This window comes from Cetorhinus maximus, chromosome 28 (genome assembly GCF_964194155.1).
Source record: "Cetorhinus maximus chromosome 28, sCetMax3.hap1.1, whole genome shotgun sequence".
In the NCBI taxonomy this organism is placed as follows: domain Eukaryota; kingdom Metazoa; phylum Chordata; class Chondrichthyes; order Lamniformes; family Cetorhinidae; genus Cetorhinus; species Cetorhinus maximus.
The window spans coordinates 15,454,731-15,464,244 of record NC_135906.1 but is presented as its reverse complement, the minus strand read 5'-3'; positions in this window follow the sequence as shown (position 1 = coordinate 15,464,244).

The following is a 9,514-nucleotide window of genomic DNA, read 5'->3' as shown; positions in this document are numbered from 1 at the left end:
TGTACCTGCTGTGGTTTCACCAGCTTCTCCACCAATGGGATTGCATGTGTCTCCTGTGCACACTGCCGACACTCTAAATTTTAATTGAAGTTGTGTGGAAACTGCCAAAATGCAAGAGGGCAGAAGAGTTAGCCATTTTCTGTTCCGCTGTTGGGAACAGTGCCCCACGATTAAAATTCCGCACCTTATTTAAACAAAGTTAATTCTCTTACTTGATAGCAATGGTACAGTAAGAGATATGTTGGGCCATGAGGTTACAGGTTGTGGTGGAATACAATTCTGCTGCTGCTGATGCCCAACAGCACCTCAAAATACTGAGATGCTGGAAATCTGAAACAAAAACAGAAATGCTGGAAATACTCAGTAGATCAGACAGCATCTATAGAGGGAGAACCAGAGTTATGTTTCAGACTTATGATCTTTCATCAGAACCCAATTCAGAATTTTCAGCATGGTCTGTATTTATTATAGCACTGCTGTTTTGGGTTGCTAGATCTGTTCTACATCTATCCCATTTAGCACCATGGTAGTGCCACACAGCGCAAGTGTGAAGGTAGGATTTTATTTCCACAAGGACTATGCCGTGCTCACTAACAGTACGTCCTGGATAGATGCATCTGCAACACTAGGTCGGTGATGAGGTGAAGTATGTTTGTCCCTCATTTTGGTTCTCTCACCACGAGTCAGATGCCAGTTTGACAGATATATATCCTTCAGGGCTTAGCCAGTTTGGTCAGTGTTGGTGCTACTGAATGACTCTTGGTGATGGACATTGAAGTCCCTGCCCAGAGTACATGGGCATTTGCTTCTTCCAAGTGGTGTTCAACATGGAGGTCTACTGAGCTGAGGAAGGGTGGTGAGTGATAATCAGCAGGGGATTTCCTTGTCTATGTTTAACCTGGTGCCATAAGACGTCATGGGGTTTGGAGTTAATGTTCAGAACTCCCAAAACCACACCCTCCTGACTGCATGTCACTGTTGCTGCCACCTCTGCTGGGTCTGTCCTGCCCGTGGCGATGGTGATGGAGGTGTTGGTTGAAAGATATTAGTCTGTCAGACTAATGTTTAACAAATCTGTGGGTCAGCACTCCCAATTGTGCTATATCCCCAGATGTTTATGAGGAGGACTTTGAAGGGTTGACTGAGCTGGATATTCCTTTGTCATATCAGTGCCTATGTCTATGGCAGGTGGTACATCGCTTTTATTCTTATTCAGCTCTTTTGCATTAGCTTGATACAACTGAGTGGCTTACTAGGCTAATTCAGAGGGTAGTTAATAGTCAACACCTTGTGTGGATCCAGAGTCATATATAGACCAGACTGGATAAGGAAGGTAAAGCAATGCAGCAGTTTCTTGATCACCATTACTGATACTAGCTCTTTAATTACATTTATGTTCACCAGCTGCTGAACTGAAATTTTAATCTATATCACTAGAATATTAGTTCTATAATATTCTCGATTACTAACCCAGTAACATTAGTCCGGGCTTCTCGATTACTAACCCAGTAACATTAGTCCGGGCTTCTTGATTACTAACCCAGTAACATTAGCCCAGGCCTTTGGGTTACTAATCCAGTAACATTAGTCCGGTCCTCTTGATTACTAACCCAGTAACATTAGTCTGGGCCTCTCGATTACTAACCCAGTAACATTAGTCTGGGCTTCTCGATTACTAACCCAGTAACATTAGTCCGGGCCTTTGGATTACTAACCCAGTAACATTAGCCAGGGCCTTTGGGTTACTAATCCAGTAACATTAGTCCGGTCCTCTCGATTACTAACCCAGTAACATTAGTCCGGGCTTCGCGATTACTAACCCAGTAACATTAGTCTGGGCTTCTCGATTACTAACCCAGTGACACTAGTCCGGGCTTCTCGATTACTAACCCAGTAACATTAGTCTGGGCTTCTCGATTACTAACCCAGTGATATTAGCCAGGGCCTTTGGGTTACTAATCCAGTAACATTAGTTGGTTGAGGAGGGAGAGAGACTGTGTTAGTTTAATTATTACTACTGATGGAACTTGTAATCGAGTTTAGAATTACAACTACTGGATGAGATTTTAACTTGAATAGTAAATGCATAAGATTTAGAAAAAGGGACTAGAATGAACATCAACACAGTTAGAACAAACAGCTATAAATATTGCTAGGTAAAGAATTGGAAGTAGCTGACTTGGTCAGGATCATACCCACTCCCCTTTACTGGTCTCCATTACTGGGGCTATATTTAATTGACACACGCACAGAATCTGAACTGCAGCCTATCAGTTGCTGCTCTGTATCTAGCCAGTAGAAGCTCAATGGCCTGCCTCTGTGCTGAGCCATTTGCTGACCACTCTGCAGCTGTTCACTGTGGGGCAGTGCCCATTGACTGCACAGCATCATCCCATCCTTGTCCAAATCCTTCAGCTCAATAGAAGTGCCTGCACCCAAGGGCCAAAGAATCCCTGTGAGTTGCTCACTAACCACCTCTGTTTTGACACACTCGTGTCATGTATCTCATTAAAGAATAACTGTCTGAAGAATATTTCTTTGAAAGGGATATTCAGAAGTGATTCACTCTGTGTAAGATGATTATTTTAATAAGAAATTATTTTGTTGAAATAGTTACTCGCATCTCTAGGTTAATAGTTAAAAATTGAGTGAATCAGAATTACAGAGTGAGGTAAATGCCAAGTTTGTGTGTGTGGTTTTTGGTATTGGCTAGTGACTGTGACAATATAATTTTTTTCACTGAATGAAAGTGTTTAAAAATGGTTGAGGGGTCTGAACACCCCAAACCACATGCTCATTGATCCCTATCACATGGGTCATTTTGTCAAACTGAAGAGAATAAAAAGGGCACAGCCTAACTCTGTGGCTTGTGAGAGCAGACAGTTGAGGTTGGAGATGCTGCAGAGATGCAAGCAGTCAGAAACAGACCCAGCACAGTTCTCAGTATGAATAGTTTACACTGAGGGGCAGGACCTGCTTGGCTACGGTGCTACAGTGTGCAGTACTGTATATACTTCCTGACACTTCACATTTGCATATTTCAGCTCAATGATTTTGCAGGATCATTCTTACAGGTTGCACAATCTTCTGTGAGTCATCAGTATTCAGGACAACTTTTCACATTCTTTTCACAATCCCAAACATCGTACTGAGTGTGTGTCACTAGACAAGCACTTTAAAATAAATTGTCCTCAGGTTGTGAGCAACACTGCAAATGCATATCATGAGTAAACCTTCCTTGCACAAGTTTACTCAGAGAGAAATAACATTATAGATGGACTAGGACATACTAGGCCATGTTCTAACTAATACCTGTTGAGTAATTGCAATAGTTTCTGTTTAAAGGTCTTACTAAGGTACCTTTCCCTGAAGGACATTAGTAAACCAGTTGGTTTAATGGTCAAATTAAGAGATTTACTAAATTCAGTTTCAAACTTGGCATGGTGGGACTTGAACTCATGTTTGCTAGTCCAGAACCATTACAATATGTACCCAGGAAATATCCTGCTTGAAGTATCCAGAGAGGTAGTAATCCCACTTCAAAATACCAAGGAAGGTAAGGATAAGCCCACCAACTACAGACCAGTCAGTTTAACTTGGGTGGTGGGGAAACTTCTAGAAACTGTAATTCAGGACAGAATTAATAGTCACGTGGACAAATGCAGGTTAATTAAGTGAAGTTAGCTGTATTTCTTAAGGAAAAATTATGGTTAACTAACTTGCTGGAGCTTTTCAAAGAGGTAACAGAGAGGGTTGATATGGGCAATGCTGTTGATGTGGTGTACATGGACTTCCAAAAGGCATTTGATAAAGTGCCGCACAATAGACTTGTGAGAAAATTTATAGCTCATGGAATGAAAGGGACAGTGGCAACGTGGATACAAAATTGGCTGAGTGACAGGAAACAGAAGAAGGATCAGAAGAGTCATGCAGACTTGAAATATTAACTCTGTTTCTCTCTCCACAGATGCTGTCAGACCTGCTAAGTTTTTTCAGCGTTTTCTGTTTTTATTTCATATTTCCAGCATCCACAGTATTTTTCTTTCATCAGAGAGTAATGGTTAACGGATGTTTTTTGGGCTGGAGAAAGGTTTGTAGTGGAGTTCCCCAGGGGTTGGTATTGGGACCGTTGCTTTTCCTGATGGAAGCATTGTAAACTGTGAGGAGGAGAGTGTAGAACTTCAAAAGGACATAGGCAAATTGGTGGAATGGGCGGATTGTGACAGATGAAGATCAATGTGGAGAAATGTGAGGTGATATACTTTGGTAGGAAGAACATGGAGAGACAATATAAATTGAAGGGTGCAACTCTAAAGGAGGTGCTGGAGCAGAGGGACCTGGGTGTTGATGTACCTGAGTCATTAAAAGTGGCAGGAAAGGTAGAGAGAGCTGTTTCTAAAGCATACAGTAATCTCACTGCCTGATATATTCCTCACTCAACTATTATCATCAAGCCAGAGAACCAACCCTGATTCAATGAGGAGGGTAGAACAGGATTGAAACAGCAGTAGATGTATCAAAAAATAATCTGTCAACCTTGTGAATCTATATCACAGGACTACATGCATGCTAATCAGTAATAGCAGAATGTTATAGACAGAACGAAACGATTCCACAACCAACAGATTAGATCAAAGCTCTGCAGTCTTGCCACATCCAGTTATGAACGATAATGGACAATTAAACTACTCGTGGGAAGAGAAGGTTCCATGAATTTCTTCATCTTTAATAACGGAAAGCCTAGCAAAAGACAAGGTTGAAGTTTTTGCAACAATCTTCAGCCAGAAGTACAGACCATAACCATAAGACCATAACCATAAGACCATAAGACATAGGAGCAGAAATTAGGCCATTTGGCCCATCGAGTCTGCTCCACCATTCAATCATGGCTGATAAGTTTCTCAACCCCATTCTCCCGCCTTCTCCACGTAACCTTTGATCCCCTTACCAATCAAGAACCTATCTATCTCCGTCTTAAATACACTCAATGACCTGGCCTCCACAGCCTTCTGTGGCAATGAATTCCATAGATTCACCACTCTCTGGCTAAAGAAGTTTCTCCTCATCTCTGTTCTAAAAGGTCTTCCCTTTACTCTGAGGCTGTGCCCTCGGGTCCTAGTCCCTCCTACTAATGGAAACATCTTCCCCACGTCCAGTCTATCCAGGCCTTTCAGTATTCTGTAAGTTTCAATCAGATCCCCGCTCATCCTTCTAAACTCCATCGAGTATAGACCCAGAGTCCTCAAACGTTCCTCATATGTTAAACCTTTCATTCCTGGGATCATTCTCGTGAACCTCCTCTGGACCCTCTCCAGGGCCAGCACATCCTTCCTGAGATACGGGGCCCAAAATTGCTCACAATATTCTAAATGTGGTCTGACCAGAGCCTTATAAAGCCTCAGCAGCACATCCCTGCTTTTATAGTCTAGTCCTCTCGAAATAAATACCAACATTGCATTTGCCTTCCTAACTACCGACTCAACCTGCAAGTTAACCTTAAGAGAATCCTGGACTAGGACTCCCAAGTCCCTTTGCACTCCAGATTTCTGAATTCTCTCCCCATTTAAAAAATAGTCTATGCCTCTATTCTTCCTACCAAAGTGCATGACCTCACACTTCCCCACGTTGTATTCCATCTGCCACTTCTTTGCCCATTCTCCTAACCTGTCCAAATCCTTCTGCAGCCTCCCCGCCTCCTCAATACTACCTGTCCCTCCACCTATCTTTGTATCATCTGCAAACTTAGCCAGGGTGCCCTCAGTTCCTTCATCTAGATCATTAATGTATAAAGTGAAAAGTTGTGGTCCCAACACTGACCCCTGTGGAACTCCACTAGTCACCGGCCGCCATCCTGAGAAGGACCCCCTTATCCCCACTCTCTGCCTCCTGCCAGACAGCCAATCTTCTATCCACGCTAGTACCTTGCCTCTAACACCATGGGCTCTTATCTTACTGAGCAGCCTCCTGTGCGGCACCTTGTCAAAGGCCTTCTGGAAGTCCAAGTAGATAACATCCATTGGCTCTCCTTTGTTTAACCTACTCATTACCTCCTCAAAGAATTATAACAAATTTGTAAGGCACGACCTCCCCTTGATGAAACCATGCTGACTTTGCCCTATTTTATCATGCACTTTCAAGTATTCTGAAATCTCATCCTTAATAATGGACTCTAAAATCTTACCAACGACCGAGGTCAGGCTAATCGGCCTGTAATTTCCCGTCTTTTGTCTCACTCCCTTCTTAAACAGTGGGGTTACATTAGCAATTTTCCAGTCCTCTGGGACCCTCCTCGACTCCAGTGATTCCTGAAAGATCACCACTAATGCCTCCACTATCTCTTCAGCTATCTCCTTCAGAACTCTGGGGTGTAAGCCGTCTGGTCCAAGTGATTTATCCACCTTCAGACCTTTCAGTTTTCCTAGCACCTTCTCCTTGGTAATGGCCACCATACTCACCTCTGCCCCCCGACTCTCTTGAACTTTGGGGATGTTACTCGTGTCTTCCACCGTGAAGACTGATGCAAAGTACCTATTCAGTTCCTCCGCCATTTCTTTCTTCCCCAATACTACTTCTCCAGCAGCCCAATGTCCACTTTTGCCTCTCTCTTACCCTTTATATATCTAAAAAAACTCTTGCAATCTTCTTTTATATTACTGGCTAATTTACCCTCATATTTAATCTTCTCCCTCCTTATTTCTTTTTCAGTTGTCCTCTGTTGGTCTTTGTAGGCTTCCCAATCCCCTGGTTTCCCACTGCTCTTCGCCGCATTGTATGCTTTCTCTTTAGCTTTTATGCTGTCCCTGACTTCCCTTGTCAGCCATGGTTGCCTCGTCCCCCCTTTAGTATGCTTCTTCTTCCTAGGAATGAACTTTTGCTGTGTCTCCCAAACTACTCCCAGAAACTCCTGCCATTGCTGTTCCACTGTCTTTCCTGCTAGGCTCATCTCCCAGTCAATTCTGGCCAGCTCCTCCCTCATGCCTCTGTAGTTGCCTTTATTCAACTGTAATACCGTTACATCTGATTCCAGCTTTTTCCTCTCAAATTGCAGGGTAAATTCTATCATATTATGGTCACTTCCTCCTAAGGGTTACTTCACCTTAAGCTCCCTTATCAAATCTGCCTCATTACACATCACTAAATCTAGAAATGCCTGTTCCCTCGTGGGCTCCACCACATGCTGCTCCAAAAAGCCATCTCGTAGACATTCCACAAATTCCTTTTCTTGGGATCTACTACCAACCTGATTTTCCCAGTCTACCTGCATATTGAAATCCCCCATGATCACTGTAACCTTGCCTTTTCTATCTCCTGGTTTATCTTGTGCCCCACATCCTGACTACTGTTCGGAGGCCCGTATATAACTCCCATTATGGTTTTTTTACCTTTGCGGTTCCTCAACTCTAAGTACAGTGAGTGATCCATCCCTGCCTCTTCCTGAGGTTACCACTATCACAGATGCCAATTTTCTGCCAATTAGATTCACTCCATGTGACATCAAGAGATGGCTGAGGGCACTGGATATGACAAAAGCTATGGGTCCAAAATAACACCTCGGCTGTAGTGCTCAAGACCTGTCCTGCAGAACCAGCCACTTCCCTAGCCAAGCTGCTCTAGCAAAAGCTACAGCATTGGCATCACACCAAAAAAGTGGAAAATTGCCCAATTATATTTTGTCCACAAAATATCAGGGCAAATCCAATCTGGCAATTACCACTCCATCAGTCCACTCTCAATCATCAGCAAACTTATGGAAAGAGTCATTGACAGTGCTATCCAGCGATACTCATTCACCAATAATCTGTTCACCATTGCTCAGTTTGAGTGCTACCAGGGCCACTCGGCTCCAGACCTCGTTATAGCCTTGACTCAAACATGGATAGAAGAGCTGAACTCCAGAGGTGAGGTGGCAGTGACTGACTTTGACATCAAGGCAATGATTGCCAAATCTGACACAGGGAGCCCTGCCAAAACTGATGTTAACAGTAATCAGGGAAAACTCTCCACTGGTTGGAGTCTAACTTAGCACAAAGGAGGATGGCTGTGGTTGTTGGGGGCCAATCCTCTCAAACCCAAGACTTTGCTGCAGGAGTTCCTCAGGACAGTGTTCTAGGCATAACTATCTTCAGCTGCTTCATCAATGGCCTTCCCTCCATCATAAGATCAGAAGCGGGGATGTTCGCTGAGGATTTCTCAGTGTACAGTTCTATTTGCAACTCCTTAGATAATGAAGTAGTCCATGTTGATATTTAACAAGAGATGGACAGCATTTAGGTAAGTGGAAAGTAACATTCGTGCCACACAAATGCCAGGGAATGATCATCTCCAACAGGAAAATCTAACTACCTCCCCTTGACATTGAATGGCACCATTGAACTCAAAATTAACTGGATCACTGATATAAATACTGTGGCTACAAGAGCAGGTCAGAGGCTAGGAATCCTGCAGCGAGTCCCCAAAGCCTGTCCACCATCTACAAGGCACAAGTCAAGAGTGTGATGGAATACTCTTCACTTGTCTGGATGGGTGCAGCTCCAACTCAAGAAGCTCAAGGCCATTTAGGACAAAGCAGCCTGCTAGATCAACACCCTATCCACCACCTTAAACATTCACTTCCTCCACCACCAGCAAAACATGGCTGCAGTGTGTACCATCTACAAAATGCACTGCAACGACTTGTTAAGCTGTACTTTGATGGCACCTTTCAAACCCTTGACCACCTAAAAGGACAAGGGAAGCAGGCACAAACGCAGGGTAAACCATGTCCTCCACAGAATCATGGAATGGTTACAACACAGGAGGAGGCCATTTGGCCAGTCATGGCCATGCCGCCTCTCTGCAAGAGCAACTCAGATAGTGCCACTCCTGCAGCCCTTTGAGACCTGCAATGGGGTCAAACAGGGTTGTGTTCTGGCACTGGCACTCCTTGGCATCTCTTTGCTGCTGTCATATGCCTTCAGAGGTTGTCTACTTACATACCAGAACTGACGGAAAGCTGTTTAGCTTTGCTCACCTGTGATCTAAGACAAAGGTTCAACAAGTCCCCATCAGAGAGTTGCTGTACGCTGATGATGCTGCACTAACATTCCACACTGAGGAACACCTTCAGCGGCAAATGGACAGAGTCTGTTATGTCTGTAAAGAGTTTGGTTTGACCATCAGCATCAGGAAGATAAATGTCATGGTCCAGGTGTTGCCATACCGCCATCTGTGAGCATTGACAATGTGATGCTGGAGGTTGTTGATAGCTTCACATATCCAGGTTCCATCCAGAAATCTGTCTTTTGATGCTGAAATCAGCACGCACATTGCAAAAACTGCAGTTGTTCTGTCCAAGCTGAGTAAGAGACTGTGGAATAGCAGCAACCTGACTGAGAACACCAAACTGAGAACCTACCAAGCCAGTGTCCTCAGCACACTCCTCTACAGTGGTGAGACCTGTTCAATATATGCCAGGCAGAAGAAAAGGCTGAACAGTTTGCACCTTCACTGTCTCAGACGTATCCTCGGCATCTCT